Here is a 22,546-nt window from a genome sequence, read left to right on the forward strand (position 1 = left end):
GGTGGCCAAGTATATCTTCACAATGTATCGGTGGGTCTTCAGCAAAGCCAGGAGGATGTACAGTCAAGTTTCCCTAGAACCGCTGCTGTTACAAACTTACATCATTAAAAAATGGACAATAATCAGTGGAATTTCGATAAGGTAGATGTTCCGTTAAGAAAATTGTGCTATACTTTTTGTTTTCTTCCCCCAAATCAATTTGTGTTTTATGTCACTGTTCAGAAGAGGAAATCACTGAATACGCTACAGTTTTGAAGTGATTTTATTAAAATATTTACTTAGATATTTACTAAATGTTTATTAACATATATATTTTAAATGCTCCCTATTCATATTTCCAAATCCTCATCTACTTTCTACAATGTTATAATGAAAATATTTATCATTCATTAAAATCTTTCAGATAGACTGATTATGGTTTAAGGTGTTTCTTAAAATTTTTTGTTTATTTGTTCAAAAGATGTTAATATTCTTTAAGAAATCAAGATGCTTGATTTTGGTAGGGAATAAATGTAATAATACAACCTACTTCTCAAATAATACAATATTGTAATTTTAGAACTCTGTCTTTCTAATAAATATGATTTTCTTGAGGCTAAGGGCTGGCTCTTATTCAAATCTGACTCTCCCTGCTTAGCACAGGGCTTGGTCCATGTCAGGTCCTCAGTAAACATTTGTTGAACAAGATAATGAATTAGTTGCCTCTTTGGTGAGGTTAGTACAGTCTGCAGTAGCATTGGGTCATGAAATACCCTATGGACAGAGAGGACAAAATTCAAAATATAATGATTCAGTCTCTAAAAACAGTGAGCAGCACAGCCTCTTCGAGGCATCACCGTGTCCAGAGCCCCCAGCATTCAGCCTCCAGGGTGCATTCCATGGGGGTCATGGTCAAGGACCTTGGAGTGTGTTAGAATGGTGGGTAAAGCTGGCAGGTCTGGACCACAGCATCATTGGTAGGCTTTGTGTACTCTCCTGTTGGATTGTGTTTCAATTTTGAATCAGTTTATAACATTTAAAATGCAACAATTTCACAATAAAAATTTGGATTTCTGAGGTTTCTTAAAAACTCAACAGATCTCTCCTCATCAGCCCTCATGGCAGCATTTCTCTGGAGCCAGGTAGTGACTGCTCCTTATAGATGGGCACACTCTAGACCAGCCGTGGGCAAACTACGGCCCGCGGGCCGGATGCGGCCCGTTTGAAATGAATAAAACTAAAAAAAAAGACCGTACCCTTTTATGTAATGATGTTTACTTTGAATTTATATTAGTTCACACAAACACTCCATCCATGCTTTTGTTCCGGCCCTCCGGTCCAGTTTAAGAACCCATTGTGGCCCTCGAGTCAAAAAGTTTGCCCACCCCTGCTCTAGACTCTATCACTGTCTAGTGGGAGAGGTGCTTTGTGAGACACATGCCTGTGGGATAAACATATGAACCCCACAGGTAGTTATAGACGTGGAGCCATCTATGCTCCATAGTTAGGCAGGTCCCCCTGAACTGGCCATGCAGAAACAGAAATGGTGCTATTTCCTCAGGCCAGTGCTTATACTGGTCACAGACCTAGAGAGAAAGTAGAGGTGGAAGGGCATTCGAGACAGGGAGTAGGGTAGCTTTTCCTAGACTTGATGCAGAAAGAAGCTCTTTAGTGGTGGCTGAGGAGCACACAGCAGGCAGGGGGTAGCTGGGAGGAAGGAGGGGATGAGAGAGATGGTAGAGGAAGGTTATGAAGGACTGAAGCAGATGCTGAGACAGGATTAGATGTGCAGGACACTTGTTGCACGTCTATGAGAAAAATGGGGATGGAGCTGGGGAGGCTGGGAGACTGTCAGACTACAATACAGAGGGAGGGAGGGAGAGAAGGAGGGGGAAAGATAGGTTGGAGAGAAGGGTCTTAGGCTGCAGTGCAATTCCAATAACGTTTAGCAAGGAAGAAGAGGAATCCTTGACACAAAGTCGCCTATCACAGGAGTACCTTGTCTTCCCAGAATGAGCCAGCTTTGGTACCCATGCCATGCTCGGGAACTGGCTTGGATCTGCCTTTTGGAAGTGTAGCCTCAGTGTGAATGTGGTGATGGATTTTGGAGCACAGTAGCTGGAGTCATAGGTTAATTGGGCTCCCCACAGTCAGAAATACCGAGGCTTATTCTCATAGCTACTACAGTCTGCCCTTTGTGCCATATAGACCTTCTCCATGCAAGTTCAAGGCATAGGACCTCCACGGTTCCTGGGGGCCAGTCTTCCCGATAGGGAACTCAGAAGACGAAGGTCAGTGGGACAAACTATATTCCATCCTCACTGCAGTTGATTTGGGGGCTGCAACTGCGACTCATCCTCTCCTTCCTGTAATAGCCATTCTGAGTTGCTCACATCCTTGATGACCACCATAGTAGGTCTTAATGTTTTACCCAAGGGCATGATCCCAATCTTCTTTCCTGGGGTCAGCAGTGTCTGGAACGTTGGTAATCATACCCTTCACAGGCCGGGTATGTTCATAGTCACAGTGGGGTAAGGGAGTTCCAGGAGGCACCCAGGAGGATCGCCCAGGTTTCATATGGATCTCCCTGCCTTCACTGTGTCAAAGCAGCCCTGCCTCTTCCCTTTATTTAGGGCCAGTTATCCCTGCAAGTATGGCGTTCTGTTGGTCCTGAGACACAGAGTCCAAGCTTCCTTGGTGGCAGCTGAAACCCACAGTTCAGTAGGAACTTTGCTGTGTCCTTTGGCAAGAGTGAGTTTTCTTGGAGACCAGGACCTCCAACCTTACAGAGCTCAGAGTTGCATGGGTGGGAAGCACAGGCTCCCTGGGTGGGTCATTGGGGGGTGATGATAAGTGAGGCCACTCCTGCTTCTAGCCCTTGGCTTTTGGACATGTGTATTCCTCCTGATTGGGACACGCACCGTATGGAGGGTTGTGATCTGCATATGCTGCATCCTGAAGGATGGCACCCCAGCCTTCAGAGCATTGCCTCTGAGCTGGTCCCCGCTGACCCTTAGAAGGCCATTCCAGCATCTGGTGAGGCCAGTGGCTTCTGGGTGGTGCAGTATGTTATACAACAGTGGGTCCCATATTGTTGGGCCCAATGCTGTACCTGCTTTCTGAAGTGGGCGGGTGGGTCATTGGGGGTGATGATAAGTGAGGCCACTCCTGCTTCTACCCCTTGGCTTTTGGACACATGTATTCCTCCTAATTGGGACATGCACCATATGGAGGGTTGTGATCTCCTGCATATGCTGCATCCTGAAGGATGGCACCCCATACTTCAGAGCATTGCCTCTGAGCTGGTCCCTGCTGACCCTTAGAAGCCCATCCCAGCATCTGGTGAGGCCAGCGGCTTCTGGGTGGTGTAGTATGTTATACAACAGTGGGTCCCATGTTGTTGGGCCCAATGCTGTACCTGCTTTCTGAAGTGGGTCCTGGTCAGATGTTGTGCTTGTGCAGGATCCCATGCCTGTGGATGAGATATTCCATAAGCTTCTAGATAACTGTGCTGGCTGCGGCTCTGTTAGGTCTGAATGGGTTATGATTGAGCTGGTCCAACAGAACCCATAATGGGCAGTTCTGGATACACGATCACTCGTTATCACATAGCAAACATTCTGTCTTAGTAGGACTCCGCACAATGCCAAGGGCCGTTTTTCAAAAAGAGTAAACTTCTCTACTTGCTCCAGAATCCCAGGAGCCTATTTTTAGAGTCTCCCACTGGGGCTTCCTATATTTCTATACTGCCTTGTATGTACCAATAAGGATTTTAAACTGAGTCGTATGATCAGTGGGAACCATTCACAGTTTCTAACTGTAAAGTTATAAGAGTAGATATCTGTTTTTCAAAACTGTAAGACAGAAAGATTGAGGGGAGGCGGGAAATGGAAGGCAGGCAGACCAGTTTGGAAGCCAGTGTAATAGTCCAGGCAAAAATTAAGGACCTGAATAGTTCTGGTCATAGGCATGACGAAGATGGAGCTGATTGGAAAGATATTTACAAAGCAGGATCAGTAAAACTGGGGAAACTGCATGTCAGGGGGAAAAAACTGCTGGGACCGTTTTGGGGTTTGGGCATCTGCTGAGGAACCAAAACATATTTTTATGTGTTGACATTTTTGCTGTTTCATTTTAGAGGAAAGAGTCCCCAGGGACTATACCACTAAAAGAAACTTGAACTGTGCTGAGCCAAACATGTTAATGAGCTACCCTTAATCAGCTGGATCTCGAACCGAACCCCAATATTAATTTTTGTTGAATCAATTTTTTCTTCCAGAAGTACTGAGCTGGGATTAACTAGAAATATATTGAGCCAGAATATAAAATATTCTTTTCATCTCTTTTGTTAACTCTGTAAATCCAGAACCTAGAACAGTACCCAATATATATTAGGCATAGTAAATATTTATTAAATGAATGAATTCTCTCAACGAAACCAATACTTCATTTGGAGTTTATGGTCTCTTTGCCATATTTACAGAAGCAATTATTACTGGGAACTGTTGAGCTTGCAGTGTAAATGAAGGTTGGAAAAGATAAGCCTTGTTCACAAGTCTCATGATAAGTGGAGATGGGTTGTATTGAGTCCTGGGAAACTCAGATGTTTCCTGCTTTTACTGGGACGTGATAATTTTGGCTTCATTAAATACTACAGGAGAAGAGGACCAAGAGGGATACTTTTCCTTCCCTCTTGATTCCAAACAGAGAAAAACAAAGAATCCTGGGAAATTCTTACCTTATCTCTTTGTGACCCAATTATAAGGAAGGGAGACTCTCAGCATTCTTCCTGGTCCACCCAGTGCCAGGGTCCTTTCATTTCCCTTTCCCCCACATCTAGGAGTTTATTCTAAGAAAATAATAGGGAATAGACCATGTGATGAAGTACTAAAGATGCTACTCACAGCATAAGTTAGAATATAAAAATGTGGAACCATCTGAAATGGGTAATAATAGGGGATTGAAATAGGGAGACAAAGCCCCTTAGAATCACCTACATTTTAATCAGTAAGGATAAGATTTGATTGGTAAAGCGAACTGAGTTAGAGACCAGCTCCCGGCATGTAATGGAAATACTTCTTTCCTCTAATAATTCTTGTAAGACTTGCACTGTTTGTCACAGTTTTGCCATTGACCTTAATGACTTGAAAAGGCACCAGTAGATTCAGAGAAGGCTTGGGGAATGGGTGGTTGGCAGAGTCTTCCAGAGCACCTGGTATCCAGTGCTCACGTGCTTCCTTTATACTTCGTAAAGCTTAAACGACCACTTTCCCCTAACGTGACACAGTCTTAATATGTCAGGATACACTGAGCAAGCCAGCCCCCTCTCAAAGGCAGCTCGTTTACTCACCGTAACGTCTAAGTTACAGATGGCTCTTTGAAGCTTAGGGTCTGATGTCAGGCCTCCTAAACTCAAATTTCCACTCTCACACTTTCTACCAGGTGACCTTGGAGCAATTGACCGATCCCTTTTCTTCCTTAGTTTAGTCATCTATGAAATTGGGATTTTAAAAAAAATTCTTTCCTCATAAGATAATTGACAGAATCAAATATAAAGCACATGGAACAATTCCTGTCACATAATAAATGAATATTTTTAGCCATCAGCTAAAAACAAAATAATGGTGGGGGTAGAATGGTTCTTTGTGGTGCTCCTGAAATTGACACCTACATCAATTTCATTTCCTTTTTTATCTCCGGTTGTCCCTGTCCCAGTAATCAGGCCAAGAGTGCCTTCCATCTAAGCAGTTGTGTGGTATTTTCTGATTTGATTTCATTGACAGTGATATGTTGGTATTTAGCTGCATAATAATCATTCTGTTTCACCCTAGCCTTAATTGGTTTTAAAGTCAAATTTCAGGGACTATTTTTTGTTTATTTATTATTGATTTAGAACAGCACTACTCAACCCTGCAGCCACTGTCCACATGTAGCTACTTAGTCTCAATTATAATGAAATACAATTAAATTTAGTTCCTCAGTCACACATTTCAGTTGCTCAGTAGCTACGTGTGGACAGTGCCAGAATTGAACATTTCCATCCCCGCAGAAGACCTGTTGGCCAGTGCTGACTTAGGCCCCTAATTTGGCTGTTTTGTGTACATGGATCATTGTAGCATTTATCATCACTACTTACTAAACTCCTGTGCACACACAGGCTGGCTGGAAACTTCGGATTCCTGCAAGCATGGGGATAGGAACTGGAGCAGCCAGTCATCGAGTCAAATCCCAATCCTCTCAATATCTCTGATCCAGCTCTGTTGCCTCCTATTGGATAATTCTCGACACTCTATGCTCAGTTTTGTATCCCCATTCATACAAAAAAGACCTGGCAGGATACAGTCCAGCTGCATAAAGTGTATGGTTCTGACGTTGAAACTATGCTACCCTAACTTTACAGAGTGAAATCAGGATGAATGTATTACCACCTTGTTTGTTTTTCCCCCTGACTACATTACTTACATTTGCTCCCTTCAGCCTCACTCTCAGCCCTGCTTTCCTTCTACGAATAACATCAGAACACATAAGTAGAAAGTCAGAGAAGATGGAAAATTGGCCACTTCTCAAGAGATGGGGGTCACTTAATAATCAAGGCTTAGCCTCATGATCATCGTCACTCACAATGGGAACATCGGTGTGGGGTCCCCATGAATTGAAGGCAGCTCTGTGTGTAGGTGCAGAAGAGGAGACAACCACAGGGGAGTTTTGTTGCTCAAGTTCACAGGGCTCTGTGGAGCAGAGCAAGAGCTTAAGCTCCAGTCTGCAAAAGTCATTCACTACTTCGCACTCCACCATGCCTCTGAAAATGTTGGCATATTTGTTTCCTTTCTCAAAAACTCACCCATCTCTCCACCTACCTTCTGAGTAATAGTTGTGAGTGCGTGTTTGTCCCTGGAGAGGTCTCAAGAAAATTTTTTCTTCTGTTGTAAAAATTAAGAGTGCTAGGTCAAAAAGCCGGAGTGCATTTTACCCTGGAGCATTTCAAGGGCAACATGGGACAATCACTTCATTAAGAGGATGAAAACCACTTTGGGGAAGTTATTACCAAAGAAGCCAGGAGAATCTCGCCAGGTTTAGAGCCAGGGCTTGGTAAAAACTAAGTGGGAAGCTGTGGTCTTTGTATAGGTCATGGCCAGCCTACTTTCTTTCTCTAAATAACCCAAGGAGCCCAGGAAGGATAGAGGGATCAGTGACACTGATCGTGCTGGACTACAATAGTCCCTTCATTGAGTGCTACGGGGAGCTTTCAGTGGGGTTTGCCAGCACCTGTGGATGAACAGAATGCATTTGGGGGCTGTTTCCTTCCGTCAGCAACTTGCAGAGCATGGTAAAGTTTCCCAAACTTTGCTGCAAATTAGAATCTGCCCGTGGGTTTCAAAAACCCCAGTACCAAAGACACACTCCGTCATGGGTGAGAGCAGCATCAGTAGTTGGTAGGAGTCCAGGTGGTACAATGTGCAGCAAATTTGAAACCTGGGCCCTTTTTTTGGGCAACCTTCTTCTCTCTCTTACCCTTACTTATCCTCTCTCCTTTTAGCACCCTCTCTCCTTTTAGCATCCTTTTCCCCTGCTCTTCCTTTTTCAGGTTTCTGTGCAAACTGTTGTTCCCTACAGCTGCCCAGCACATGACCTCCTGGAAAGTACCAGGAAGCCCTCTTCCTGTCCTGCCTAGAACCAAAACAAGATGACACCAGATCAAGGTGGTCCTCGCTGGCCTCTTCCCTCCAGTGGGAGGCGCTGTTCAGGTCTCTGTGTCCTTCGAGTTGTCACTGAGGGCCCTGAAAGCTTTGCTGGCTGGCTCTTCCTCCATCACCCCATCCCCGGGATGCTCTATGCCTCCCAGGTCAGAGCTTCCCTGGGCATCTGCAGGTGTGTCCTCGGCAACTGCCAGTTCTGTAGATTTAAAAATGTGTGTCTCATTTCTTGGTGCCCCAGTTTTGTCCCCTGTAAAATGGGGTAATACTAATATTTACTTCACGGGAGTGTTGGGATTGAAGCACTGAGAGTGCTAGCACATGCTGGGTTGATCCATATGAATCACCATTGCTGTAGATCAAATCATGGCAATGTCACACTATAGGTAGTGACCAATAAATGTTAGTCATTACTGTTATTTTTCCATTTTATTTAATTAATGTGCTTAGTTTTATTTATATGTGGTAATTTTTGTTTAGATTTAAAGATATTGCATGCGCTGTAGGTATAGGAGCTTAATCCTAATTTTCTATCTGTGTATATGTAAGTATTATCCTATCTAATAAAGATAGAATATGCAAATTGGCTGTCACTTTGTGACAAAAGATGGTGGCGCCCACAGCCAAAAAGGAGGGAATATGCAAATTAACATGACAAAGATGGCGGCGGCCGGCCCAGAGCGAATGTGGGAGGCAGCGTCCAGAGGGAAGGCCCAGGTCTCAGGTGCCGGAGGAAAACCGGTGCCAGCAGCCAGGGGAAGGAAGGCCTATTCTTGCACCACTCTTCGTGCATTGGGCCTCTAGTAATTATCATAATTAGAATTAATTGACAATGGGGATAAGAGAGGTTCTGTCTGTGAGACTGTTTTCCCTTTAAAGGAGAAAGCATTTTTCAAATTTGAGAAATTCTGCCCAGTCTGCTTCATTTAGTTCACCTGCCCTGTGTTTTTATCCTCACCGCAGGATCTTAGCTTGGGATCAGCTAGACAATCTGACAAACAAGCTGGGCTTTTGATTTCTCCTAACAGAACATGCACTCCACGGGTGCCTTTTGAAGACCAGTCTCACCTCCTGGAGGGCAGACAGTGCTGAACAAGTGCCTTCGCCTAAATGAGTGACCAATGCCTTCCCAGGCCACTCCGGCGGATTTGGAGAATTCTGTTAGCTAGCAGGCACGTTCTAAGTCTGGTTCAAAATGCTTTGTGTGTGTGTGCACCCTTTAGTCCTCACAAGAGCCCTATCACGCAAATGTTATGATTTTCCCCATTTTGCAGATGAGGAAACTGAGGCACAGAAAGGTGAAGAGACCTGCCCAAGGTTAGTCAGCTAGCAGCAGCTGAGTCAGAACTGTAGCCTGGCTGGCTCCAGAGCCTGTGTCCTTGGGGACTGCACCACACTGCTCTCCAGGCATATCTACCTGCTTGTCCTCACAGCCATCCCCGGAGGCAAGGAAGGGCCTGGGTTCTGCCTGGCTCTGGAGCCAGCATGTAAGGTCCTCTGTGCCTGGTTACCCCTGCCTCTGCCTGGCGTGGCTCCATTGCTGGGCTTGGCATGGCCTCCTTTCCAATTCCAGAGCCTCTGCCTCTTCTTTGGGTTTAAGATGAAATGGTTTCTCTGGCTCTTCTTAAAATAATTTTTAAAACCACATGTTATTTAAAGCTAGTTCCTTTCTCTTGACTTTAATGGCCCTGGGGGCGCCCTAGCACTCCCTTCCTGAGTGGTTTGGCCCCAGGCAGTGCTGGGGGAGGGCCCAGGGGAATGTGGTTGGTTGATTCTTTTCTCCAGCTCTAATGCCACTTCCCCAGTTTGAGAAAACCTGTCCTGTGTTTAAGTGCTGGCTTTCTCCCCCCGCCCACCTTCCATGAAAGTAGAATGACAATACGTACTTTTATTTATTGACCGAACCCCTCTCAGAGGAAAAACAAGAATATTATTGCCAATAGTAAAAATTGTTTTTGCATTACCCTGGCCAGGATGGTTGATCGGGGTTATTAGGGAGGAGCCCTCCTTAAGGAAAAGAACACATAAATTACAATCCTAAAATAGGAACGGGGCCTTGGCACTGGCCCACGCAATCAGGGACCCTGGAGTTTATCCTTCACTAACTTCCGGATAAGCCCACTCTGGCTATGACACTTTGGGATTTTTGTTGTTGTTGTTGTTAATCCTCACCAGAGGATTGTTTGTCTATTGATTTTTAGAGCGAGTGGAAGGTAGGGAAAGAAAGAAACATCAATGTGAGAGAGACACGTCGATTGGTTCCCTCCTGCACATGCCCGACCAGGGCTGGGGATTGAACCTATAATCCAGGTACCTGTCCTTAACTGGGAATCTAACCTGAGACCTTTGGATCCTTGGGCCGACACTCTAACCACTGAACACACCAGCCAGGGTACACTGGGATTTTAACATCTTTTGTTTACTATAATCCCTCTAATTTCTGGGTCCTATTATAGTATACCTATTTTTTTTATTTGTTTGAACCTGGACATTTATCTTGATCTTTATAATTTGTAGTAATGGGTCAAACCTCTCCATTTCTTCCATTCTTTCTTCTTCCAGATGAGCTGCCCTGGTTGATAGGAAAGAATATGTACCTCTTGTGGAGTTTCATTGGTAACACCTTGTTATCTCCTGCCCAGAGGGCCTTTGCAGGGTTGGTATAGTTGTTTTGTCACCTGGCTCCTCTACCTGGCATCTTACAAATATGTGTCCTTGGTTGAAAGACAGCAGGTTAACTTCAAACCATGGTCACGCTTGACTAAATGGCTCAAAGATGTATCATCTCTCCTGGCATACTAGGCAAGTCAACTCTTCCCCTCATGTACTTAGCAGCCTTTGTGAGGATTTATAAGACTTACCTTTATGATTTCACTAATGGAATTCAACAATTTGGTTATTAAGCCAAAACTGTTAACAGTAATATGTATAATATAACATTATCTATACCTACCTCCTAGAGCAGTGGTTCTCAACCTTGGCTGCACATTAGAATCACCTGGGAATCTTTTTAAAATCCTGATTTCTGGGCCTCATCCTCCGGAAATTCTGTTTCTTTGTTATGGGGTGAGGCCACAACATTAGTAACAAAGAAACAGAATTTCCGGAGGAGGAGGCCCAGAAATCAGGATTTTAAAAAGATTCCCAGGTGATTCTAATGTGCAGCCAAGGTTGAGAACCACTGTCCTAGAGGGTGGTGAATGAATGAGTGAACAAGTGAAGTAGAAACAAGGACATTGAGGATTAGAAATAGGAAAACTCAGTAATAAGGAGGAAGAGAGAGGACTCTCACATGGCTCTTTCAGTATCAGTGGTCAGGAGTCAGTTTGTGTACCTACGCTTCCTTATCCACAAGAGACTAACACAATATTTTTTTTTCTCTTAAGAAGGCAATTAATTTAGATGCAATAACAAAAAGTTTCTATTATCAAGAATAATCTACTTTTATTAATAACTCCTATATCTTTTTCTGCCTGAATAAATACTATGTTAGATCTTATTACATTTTGTTTTGCTACAATAGACTTTAACCATTATTTATAGAGACTTGTAAATGAAGATGGTACATTACAAAGGAAGAACTACTTCAATGAAACAGAGGTAGGAGGGCATCCCACACATTCTTTTGGCTTCAGAGCCATCGTGAGGAAATTTTTCCTTCCTTGAAATAATTTTGCTAATTTGAAAAGTCAAGGTATAGTTTAGACTATGAGTTTAGCAGGTCCCGATACCCTTTCACAAGTGAAGCTGTGATGGTCTTGGAGCTGTTAGGAGATGTATTGTGTGTAGCACAAGGTATTGGTTGATCAGAAATATGGAGAATGAGTGCATGGAAACATTTGTTTTTAAAAGCACATTCTTTATTAAATGAGAAATATTGGTTAAGATTTAGTGGTTACCTACTAAGGAACCCAGTGATTTGAAAAAAATACAACCATAGCATTTTTATATAAGCCATTCTTTTGATGTTGGTTATTTTTATAATTTTTCTCACAATAAGAGAGAGCACATGTTGGCTCTCCTACCCTATAAGAAATTCTGAAAGGGCTCTCCACACCTATCAAATGAGCAAGTACATTTACATGTGGAATCTAATGAACAAAATAAACAAACAAAATAGAATCAGACTCATAGATATAGAGAGCAGACCAGCAGCTGTTAGAGGGGTGGGGGTTGGGGGCTCAGTAAAAAAGGTGAAGGGATTAAGCCAAAAACAAAACAAAAAACCTCAGAGACAAAGACAACGGTATGGTGATTAGTAGAGAGTAGGAGGTAGAAAAGGGTAAAGGGGGAATGGTGATAAAGGAGACTTGACTTGGGGTGGTGAACACACAATACAATGTACAGATAATGTCTTATAGAATTGTACACCTGAAACCTGCGTAATATTATTAACCAATGTCTCCCCCAAAAAATCAGTAAGAATTTTACAAACTTGGTTAAAATAGTACAGAACATCTCCACGGACTCACAGCAGGTAGTGTCTGCTTTATGATTGATTATTACTGGCACTTTTTTGTTTCTGGAATTTCAGAAACACCCTAAATTAGCAGAGGAAGTTTAAAGGCACCACTCTAAATACAGAGTGGACCACCTCTGTACAGTACCAAAGTAACTCTTCTTAAGACATGTGCCTAGTGATCTGAATGTTACATTTGGAACAGGGTTATTTTGAACATGAGATTACATCTGAGATTTAATTCATTTGTAACTATCGTATTGTTTCTGAGTACATTTTGTACTTCCACATATTTGGAAGGTCTGTAGGATGAAAATTCCTAGGAAAAAAAAATAAATGAAGACATGACATTCTTAGAAATATAGAAGTGTTTAATTAAAGGCACAAAAGCAAAAGTTTCTCCAAACTGCCACCCCCTTCCAAGTAAATAAAAAATTGCAGGCTATGACCAAAATGTGCCCAGAGTTTCATTCCTGCTTAGAGAGTTCTTTGACTTCGTCCCCTTATGGCTATTTGCCCTTCACAATGCCTTCTTGTCAGTTCTAGAGAACCTTCAAATTGATAGAGGAAGCAACAAGCATATAGCCTGCAAGCAGAAGAGAGTTAATACAACATCTTTTAGAAATGCGAATAGACCGCTAGGCATACTCAGCCAAACATCCTTCAGGAATTGAAGCATTTTGATGCAGTTGACCTTTAAATAAGATGGGGACAAGGTAGAAAGGCAGCTCTTTTCTGTAACTCTAGCCTCGCCAAGGAGTTCCAGAAAAAGAAATACATTTTTTTAAAGCATGGATTTTGATGCAGATAGATCCTCAATTCAGGTTGGGAATGTATGAACATCTATCTCCCTGTAGGTTATGAAAATAGAACACCAATGTCCACAAAGTCTGAAAGAGGTAATCTCCGATTAGTTCTCTATTATTGACATTTTGAAACCAATGCTAACCTTTTAGTGGATAACCATTTAAGAAGTATTAATGCAAAGCTTATTTATTACAAAGAAAAGATAGTCTAATGGGTGGACTCTTTTGGAAGACTCTTGAGTTGGTCAGAGCTTGTAGTTGCAAGGGACAAAAACCACCTCAAATTAGCTTGGGCAAAAGGGGTATATATTATATGGAGACTGAGGCTTCTAAGGGAAGAGTTAAAAGTTCGTCAAAAAGGCAAGGGGTACACATAGCTGGGGCTCATCATCTCTGATCTCTGTGTAGCTTGGCCAACAAGCTTCATTCTCTTCTTTCTCCTCCACATGGGGAGGAGCATGTCATATATAGCTACCTGAGTTTCACTTCTTGGGGATTTCTGTACCAGAGAAGGCTGGCTGGTTTTTTCCAATTCTGGCTTGAAAAATACCCAGGAAGAACTCTGATTGGCCTGGCTCAGATCAGATGTCCAATCACAGTGACAATGTAAGCACGTGGTGCTCTCTAATTGTAAGAAGTGATGGGTGTCAGTAGAAGAACCATGCCATAAGAAGGGGCAGAATGGATTCCAAATGCCCACCCAAATTATTGTTTCAAGTGTATATATATTTTTTCTTTTTTAAAAAATATACTTTTATTGATTTCAGAGAGGAAGGGAGAGATAGAAACATCAATGATGAGAGAGAATCATTGATTGGCTGCCTCCTGCACGCCTCCTATTGGGGATCAAGCCCACAACCCAGGCATGTGCCCTTGACCAGAATCGAACCTGGGGCCCTTCAGTCTGCAGGCTGATGCAGGCCAATGCTCTATCCACTGAGCAAAACCAGGTAGGGCTCAACTGTATATTTTGATTTGTAAAGTTGTAATGGAGCGGTATTCTATTTTTAGAGAAGAAAATCATGTCAATCATGCTAATTTCACCACCTTCTGGAATTTGCAGAGATATTCATCTGAGCTACCATTAGCTTCATTGTGCATTTGCAGGCTAATGAGGTTATTTCAAACTCTGTATTATTTATTGTAGTGGGCATCTGAGTAATGTTGCTAGCCCAGCATTTAGTCCTTCTTTTTCAGGTGACAAAACCTACATTTTATTTTGGGAGACCAATACTTCCTCTGTTCTCAAAGCACGTGATTTCCATAGTTGATATGATGAACATGTCCCAGTGACATGCTCATGACCCAGCTCTGGCCAACGGACTTCCATATTCCTCTGGCGAGTTATGATCCAAGGACAGACTGCTCTACTTTGTTAGGGCTTTTTCTGGAACAGTTGAAAAACAGTCTGGGAATGCTTCTGAAGCAGCTGGTCACATATTAGGAAGACCCGGATGAGAGTAATGGAAAAACAGAGGACAAAGCATGGTTGAGAGATGGAAATTCCTAATAATAGGGTTAAAAGTCCCGCTGTGTTCAAACTGGGCAGTTAGGTGAGATAGTACAATTTTTCTCCCTCCCTTCGGCCCCTCAGTTTTGGTTACAGCCTGTTTGATTTGGATTTCTGTACCTTGCATCCAATGTGAAAATTGGAATTGTCTTCATGAGCTGAAATATAATTCTTCATTAGCTCTCCTACTCCAGTTCCTCATGATCCAGATACATATTGCTGCATCACAAATCACCACAAAACTTAGTGGTATGAGGCCATAGCAATCATCTATCCCTCGTGGTTTCTGTGGGTCAGGAATGTGGGAAGCATTTAGCTTGGTGGTTCTCGCTTGGAGTCTCAATGCAGCTACATTCAGACAGTGGCTGGAACTGGCATAGAGGGGAAGAGACAGGGCTGGAGCAACTGGAGCTGGAAAGGTAGCTCTCTTTTTGTAGGAGTCTCAGTAGCTGTGTGTGCACTGCTTGGGCTTCCTCACAGCATGGCACTCAGAGCACCCGGACTACTTACATGGCCCAGAGTGGGTGTTCCGGAGCACTGGGTAGAAGTTAATCGCCTTCTATGGCGTAGCTTTGAAAGACACACAGTGTCATTTCCACTACACTCTGGTCAATTGGTCAAGAAGTTTGGCCCAGAATCAAGGGAAGGGGATGTAAACCTCACCTCTATTTGGAGACTTGTCAATGAATTTGCAGACATTGTTTAATACTACCACATGTTATAAGCAATTCCTGAACTGTGAGAAGGTACTAGGATCAGAATGGTGTATTTAAGTAGACTTAGTTTCATGAAGGCATATCTTATTTGATACTTTTGGAAGATGAATTGACGTTTTCAGGTTATTAAGTCAAGTTGCTATCAAGTCTAGTCTGTACATATTAAAAATCAAATCAAGACTTGTCATGATGTTTTGGGCTTCAGAATTCCATTTTTCTCTTGTTAAGCATTTCAAATTTTAATATGAATATCATTGAAAAGTATTTAGATTTGCATTAGTTCTCTACTTCACAATTACTTATATATTGATTTAGTCCTGAGATGTTTTATTTAATACTTGGTACCTCAATCAATGTAGCTTCCAGAAGTGCTTAATTGTCTTCTAGTATCCAGTTTAAGGAATTAAGAGTATTTATTTTATGGACTCTATATGGCTGTGGATTTATAAAACTCAACCTGGGTTGTGGTCCTATCACTTTGCCTCTCTGATGAGTATAGAAATCCTCTTTTATACTACCTAGTACCAGGGAGTCAAAAACAGAATGCAACTCTTTTCAACTTTCTCTCAAGTGGAGGAACTCTAATAGATCTTGAACTTTTTTTTTTTCTGTTTCAGAATGTAACAAGTAATCCATTGGAATAAAACCAGCAGTTGAGTAACTCATGCAAAGGTAATTTAGAGCACAAATTAAATCTGTCAGGGTGGTATTAGATTTGCAAAAGCTCATAAATAACAAATGAAAGGTCACAGAGCTGTGAAAATGAGAATGTGCTTGTTCATAAAGAGAGCTGTAGTCAGGAGAGGAATCCTCAGTGCATATTCAAATAGCAGCACATAAAATGGAAATCAATGCAACAGCCTTTCTAAATGTCTAGAGCAGTCCAAAGGCACAGTGGATTCAGGGATAAGCGTCAAAGTTCTAGAAAAGACCCCTCATATTATCAGAGCGTGTCCAGCATCGTATTGATGAGGTTTAGAGAGTAAAGTTCCACCAACTATTGAGAATATATACAGAAAAGGTACAGCCCCCTCAGCAGGGCCCGTATTCAGTAATAGGCTCATTGTGAATGCATGTCACTCATTTTTCACTTTTCAGTTCCTAGAAAATACTAATAGAGTGGGTAGTGATTCATGATTTACTGCAGGGATGTAAGCCGTTGGTGATATTAATAATCAGTCATGTCTGTCCAGTTTTTCTCATGGAAAAGAGCAGTGGGAAACCTAGCCCTGGCTACTGCACAATACACAACGTTCTTTCACTCTGAATTGTATGCAGATCCTTTTTAGTGCTTGACTTTTATAAGGGAGCAAAAGCTTTATAAAAAGTAATGTATGGGCTTCATCAAAATTAAAAATTTGTGTGTGCCAAAGGACACCATCAAGAAAGTGAAAGGTCAACCAGAAGAATGGGAGAGAAGATTTGCAAATCATGTATCTGAAAAGGGTACAGAGGCCAGAATATAGAAAGAATTCTTACAACTCAAAAATAAAAGGATAATACCTCAATTAAAAAATGGGCAAAGGATCTGAATAGACATTACTCCAAAGAGAATATACAAATGGCCAGTAAGCACATGAAGGGATGACCAGCACCATTAGTCACTTGGGAAATGCAAATTAAAACCACAATGAGATACCACGTCATATTCACTAAGATGGATATAAATTTTTTTAGTTAAAATAAGTGTTGGTAAAGTTGGAGAAATTGGAGCACTGAGATGGGAATGTAAAATGGTGCAGCTACTGTGAAAGACTGGCAGTTCTTCAAAAAAATTAAACATAGAGTCACCATAAGACTCAACAATTCCACTCTTAAGTATATAGCCCAGAAAATTGAAAATATATGTCTCCACAAAAACATGTACATGAATGTTAATAACAGTTTTATTCACGATAACCCCAAAGTGTAAACCACCCAGATGTCTATCAACCAATCAATAGATAAGTACATGTATATCAATACAATGAAATATAATTCAGCCATAAATATAATTCATTCTATAACATGGATGAACCTTAAAAACATTATGCTAAGTGAAAGAAGCCAGACACAGACAGCTATGTGTTTTATGACTCCATTTACATGAAATGTTCCCAACAGGCAAATCCATAGAGACAGAAAGTAGATTAGTGGTTGCCAGAGAGTAGGGAGAGGATGGAATTGGGAGTGACTGCTAATGGGTGCCACATTTTATTTTGGAGGCGATGGGAATGTTCTGGACTAGGTGATGGTTGCATAATATTATGAATATACCCCAAACACTGAACTGTATTATTTTAAAATGGTGAATTTTACACCAGTAAAAATGTATACAATAAAAATAACACACCCTAAAAAAGAGCAAGGGTATTTACAAGGATTAATAACACATTCACATGTAAGGGAGTGAGTTCTTCGTGGAGTGAACCTTGATCAATGGGGAACAAGAGACAGTAAGCAACCGGGCAGATAAATCCTTCCTCCTTTCTCCTTTCTCCTTCCATGGACTCTACTGAGGTGCAGGTCTTCCTTGCAGTCCTGTCTCTATGTGGCCTGTGAACTTTGAGCAGCATAGTAACCTAGGATTAGGATCACATCGTTTTATGTTGTCCGGTTTCATATTCTCCCCAGCCCATCTCTCTCTCCCTCCCACATTCCCTCCTTCCCTTTATTCTCAATTTCCTGGGCTTGCTCCTCCCAGATAAAGTCTGAGCACCTGTACTCCTGGCCCTAGATTCTGCTTCGAGGGGCACCCGGGCTAAGACGGTAAGGGAAGTGCCTGGTAGAAGAGGGAAGGAGAGGACAGTCTGTGAAGTGCAGGTTCTATTACTGGAGAAGAGACAGGGACATTTTTGAGGTTATGTTCATGGCTGTAGGTAAAAGCTGACTTTCCTTTGTAGATTAAAGAGTGAAATTATTCTGTCAAACTCATTCTTTGAGAAGCACTGTATTTTAAACAACTGTTCTCTTTATAAAAACAAGACATACTCATTGAAATGTTTTAAACATGTGACTTGAACACAATGAAATGACATTAAACACATGCAAACTGAGCAAAAGGAACATTATCCAAAAACCTACGCCATTTTGGTGTCTGTCCTTTCAGTCTCTTTTCTATTCAAACATAAACCTAGAAATACTTTTTTTTTCTAAAGAAAGAATAATTTCCTGAATAAAATGTGTTGTGATAATAGTGACTCAATTACTTTAAGACTTTGGAAATTCTCCATTAAACAAATAAAATTCATGGTTTAAAAAAGTAGTTGAGCCCTGGCCAATTTGGCTCAGTGGTTAGAAGGTGGGCCTGCAGACTGAAGGGTTGTGGGTTCGATTCCCAGTCAAGGGCGCTCAGTGGTTAGAAGGTGGGCCTGCAGACTGAAGCGTTGTGGGTTCGATTCCCAGTCAAGGGCATGTACCTCAGTTGCAGGTTCGATCCCCAGCCCTGGTCAGGGCACATGTGCAGGAGTCAACCAGTCGATGCGTCTCTCTCACATTGATGGTTCCCTCTCTCTCTCTCCCCACCCTCTCTCTCTCTTTGTGAACATGTGCAGGAGGCAACCAGTCAATGCGTCTCTCTCACATTGATGGTTCCCCCTCTCTCTCTCTCCCCACCCTCTCTCTCTCTTTGTGTTTCTCCCTCTTTCTCTCTCCCTTTCACTCCCTCTAAAAATCAATGGAAAAAATATCTTTAGGTGAGGATTTTTAAAAAAAGTAGTTGAATCTCCCAAATTTGAAAACTTGTTGCTAAACAATTCAGGCCTGAAGAATTAAGCTTGCCCTTTCCTATAGTAAGTAGAGCTGATCTCTTTTAATGAATGAAATGACTGCTTTAGCTTACCAGCGGTTCTCAACCTGTGGGTCGCGTCCCCTTTGGCGGTCAAACGACCCTTTCACAGGGGTCGCCTAAGACCATCCTGCATATCAGATATTTGCATTATGATTCATAACAGTAGCAACATTACAGTTATGAAGTAGCAATGAAAACAATTTTATGGTTGGGTCACAACATGAGGAACTGTATTTAAAGGGCCAGAAGGTTGAGAACCACTGGCTTAACCCATGATCCTTCCCCATGAGTACCATGTGTGAGCGTGTGCACACGGCACACAGGGAGACTGGAGCCTTGGAAGGGTTGCAAGGTAATGTGCTCCTCACCTGCGCTCTCTCAACATCTTTTATACAAGTAAATCCAACCAAAGCAAATATGTAAGGATCATGGGCCGGAACAAAGACCTCAGAGGTAGCCGGGGTGAGGTGTGGGGGAGAGTGTAGAAGGGCAGCACCCACCTGTTTGCTTCATTGATGAGGGATGGCAGGAAGTCAGTTGAGTCTACGTGAGCCTCAGCATATTAAGATCCTGGTGGCAGGGGGTAGCCTCCCTTTCTTTTCCACTGGCTTTGTCCCTTCCTGGCTGGCATTGGGGCAGATGTCAGGATGGATCGTTATTTGTCATACTTAGTAGTTTTGGGAATTATGTTTTTTTCTGATTTAAGGGAAGAGAGCTTTGTATGGAACCACAGTTAATGGTTCAATTCACGTAGAAAAGTATATTGACTGAATTTGAAGAAAACAATAATAGTAAAAATATTGGAAACTATTACATGGAATTTACTGTGTAACAGGTGCTATTTTTAGTGCTTTAGGTGTGGTAACTCATTTTTTTCTTTATTGATTAAGGTATTACATATGTGTCCTTATCCCCCCAATGCCCCTCACCCCCCACTCATGCCCTCACCCCCCTGGTGTCTGTGTCCTGTGGTAACTCATTTAATTCTCATTTTGAAGATGAGAAAACTGAGGCATGGAGTGGTTAAGTAACTGGATCAAGGTTGCACAGCCGGAAAATGTTGGAGTAAGGCTTCAATCCCGGGCATTTAGGTTTTCACATCTGTACGTTACTCATGTATAGCCAAACATGCTGCAAAAGGAAGGCTCATGGCTGGGTAGCCAGGCAGCAGAGGTTGCAATAAGGTAAATTTCAGATGACATTAAGTAATGCATAACTCTTAGTGAAAGTACCATGCAGAGGGAGATTTTTAAATCAATAATCAGAAGGAATACTGTGGTTAAAAAATGCTCTAATAAAAATGTGCCACTTGCATTGTTTGATATATTGAAGCACTGGTGTGGACATTCAGTTTCACATTAAAAAGAACTTAGGTTGGCAACTAGTTGATATTCAATGTTAAATGATATCAAAATAAAACCAGGTAGCTCTCCTCACCCTGGGCCTGCTACAGACAGTGAGGAGGGGGTGTGGATGTGCAGGGGGATCGCCATGGGACGCTGTGCGGATGTGTTCCTCAGGTGCAGCCTCACCTGACCAGGTGGATGGACCATGAACCACCACTGCATTCATTCAGGAGGAGACAATGTTTTTCTCTGTCACTCAGCAAAGGGAGGATATCATTGATATTTGTTTCCTCATCATATTGTTCAACTAAGTGGCTAGCACGGGGCCTGGCACTCACATTTATTAAGGGAGTGGGCAGCCCATTCTCTTCCTGAACACAAATTTGCATGGGGAGCCAAACTGTAAACATGCCGTGAGCATGAAATTGGCCCGGCTGGCATCATCAAACTGCTACAGGGTGGTAAGAGCTCTACTCTTATTTTTCTAACAAATTGTTTCTTAAAACAAAAGAACACACCAATCCATCTGGAGTTAATTTTAGTGTATTGTGCATTATTTGATTTCAGTTCATCTTTTTCACAGTATTTAATCAAGTTATCATAATTCTTGCCATTTAATATTTTTCTCTTCTGTAATTTTGAAAAATTGCTTATATTATGAAAATAGTTGGATCTATTTCTGAGCTTCTTGGAGTGTTCCATTCTCTGTATTCATTTTTATACTTTTTATTCTTCTGCTTTGATTAATATTACTCTGTAGTATATTCTAATATCTGATTAGTTCATATTGATTTTCTCTATTAAATTTGTTTTGTAATACATTTACTCTTGGTCTAATTTTAGAATTATTTTTTATGCTATCTTGTTTTTTTTTTTTTAGTTTATGATATTTATTGGGATGACATTGGTTAATAAGGTCATATAGGTTTCTTGTTATGCTATTTTAAAAAGCTCATTGAACATTGGTATCAACATTTGTAAGCAAAATGTCCGAATCATGTGTTTTTTAGCATGTTAAAAGTAAAGTGACTTTCTAACTTGACCACTTGCATGGGCAATAGGATGCTGGTAGTTGGAAAATAGAAGGTGATTATAGGAAAGCAATAAGTTGGCAAGTGAATAGCACATATAAATTGAGATATACACTGAGTAGCCAGATTATTATGACCACCTGACGTTTGTAGGCAAATTAGCTATAATTTCACACTGAAGTTGCTAGAGGGCCAGACCATTATAAATAGGGAAGCAGGTTGTTTACCATGACAGTAGAAGTGATTTGTTTCTGAAGATATGGGTAAACAATGCGATTTAACAGCCTTTGAACATGGGACATATATTATTATGAGTGGCCAGATTATTATGACCACCTAACGTTGTAGGCAAATTAGCCATACACTGCATCGTATGGGATATGAAAGCCGAAGGCCTGTTCGAACACCTTTGCTGTCTGCAGTTACCAAGATAAAACGTCTCCAATTCGCACAGGAACACAAGGATTGGACAGTTGAGTAATGGAAAAAAGTCATGTGGTCCAATGAATCATGTTTCCAGTTGCATCATGCAGATGGCACAGTGAGAATTTGGGGGAAACAGCATGGAAGCATGCACCCCACATGCATGAGTACAGCCCTTCAAGCTGGTGGGGGCAGTGTTATGGTTTGGGGCATGTTTTCCTGTATCATGTTGATGGCGTATCCCAATGGAGATGGCTTCTTCCAACAAGACAATGCACCATGCCACAGTGCTTGTATTGTGCAGGAGTGGTTTCAAGAACATGAGGGAGACTTTACCTTGCTTAGGTGGCCCCACAATCACCAGATCTCAATCCAATTGAGCATTTGTGGGACGAAGTTAAAAGAGCCATCAGGCAGCTGGTTCCACAACCATCAAATCTCACAGAACTGGACAGTGCTATTCATCAGGCATGGTGTCAGATTCCTCGCATCACCTTTCAACATCTCGTGGAGTCAATGCCAAGAATTGCCGCAGTATTGAAGGCAAAAGGTGGCCCAACGAAGTACTGCTGAGGTGGTCATAATAATCTGGCCACTCACGTTCAAATATATCCCACGTTCAAAGGCTGTTAAATTGCGTTGTTTACCCATATCTTCAGAAAAAATTCACTTATACTGTCATGGTAAACAACCTGCTTCCCTATTTATAATGGTCTGGCTTTCTAGCAACTTCAGCGCGAAATTATAGCTAATTTGCCTACAAACGTCAGGTGGTCATAATAATCTGGCCACTCAGGATATAGCTACATCTAA

At 41.9% G+C, this 22,546-nt stretch overlaps 1 protein-coding gene across 3 annotated transcripts in view; it reads left to right on the forward strand.

Annotated features, from left to right (window-relative positions):
- LYPD6 (LY6/PLAUR domain containing 6) overlaps nucleotides 1-22,546 on the forward strand; it is a 109,161-nt gene that overhangs the window by 57,880 nt on the left and 28,735 nt on the right. The window contains exon 1 of one of the 3 annotated variants that reach the window (XM_014534037.1): nucleotides 10,310-10,329. The exons of 1 other annotated variant lie outside the window; for it this stretch is intronic. The gene's annotated coding sequence lies outside the window, so the exon portion shown is untranslated. Of the gene's footprint in view, nucleotides 1-10,309; nucleotides 10,330-15,803; nucleotides 15,837-22,546 lie in introns of those variants that run through there. One more of the 3 variants, XM_005859296.2, reaches the window with a different exon arrangement.

This window comes from Myotis brandtii, unplaced genomic scaffold (genome assembly GCF_000412655.1).
Source record: "Myotis brandtii unplaced genomic scaffold, ASM41265v1 scaffold125, whole genome shotgun sequence".
Classification (NCBI taxonomy): Eukaryota; Metazoa; Chordata; class Mammalia; order Chiroptera; family Vespertilionidae; genus Myotis; species Myotis brandtii.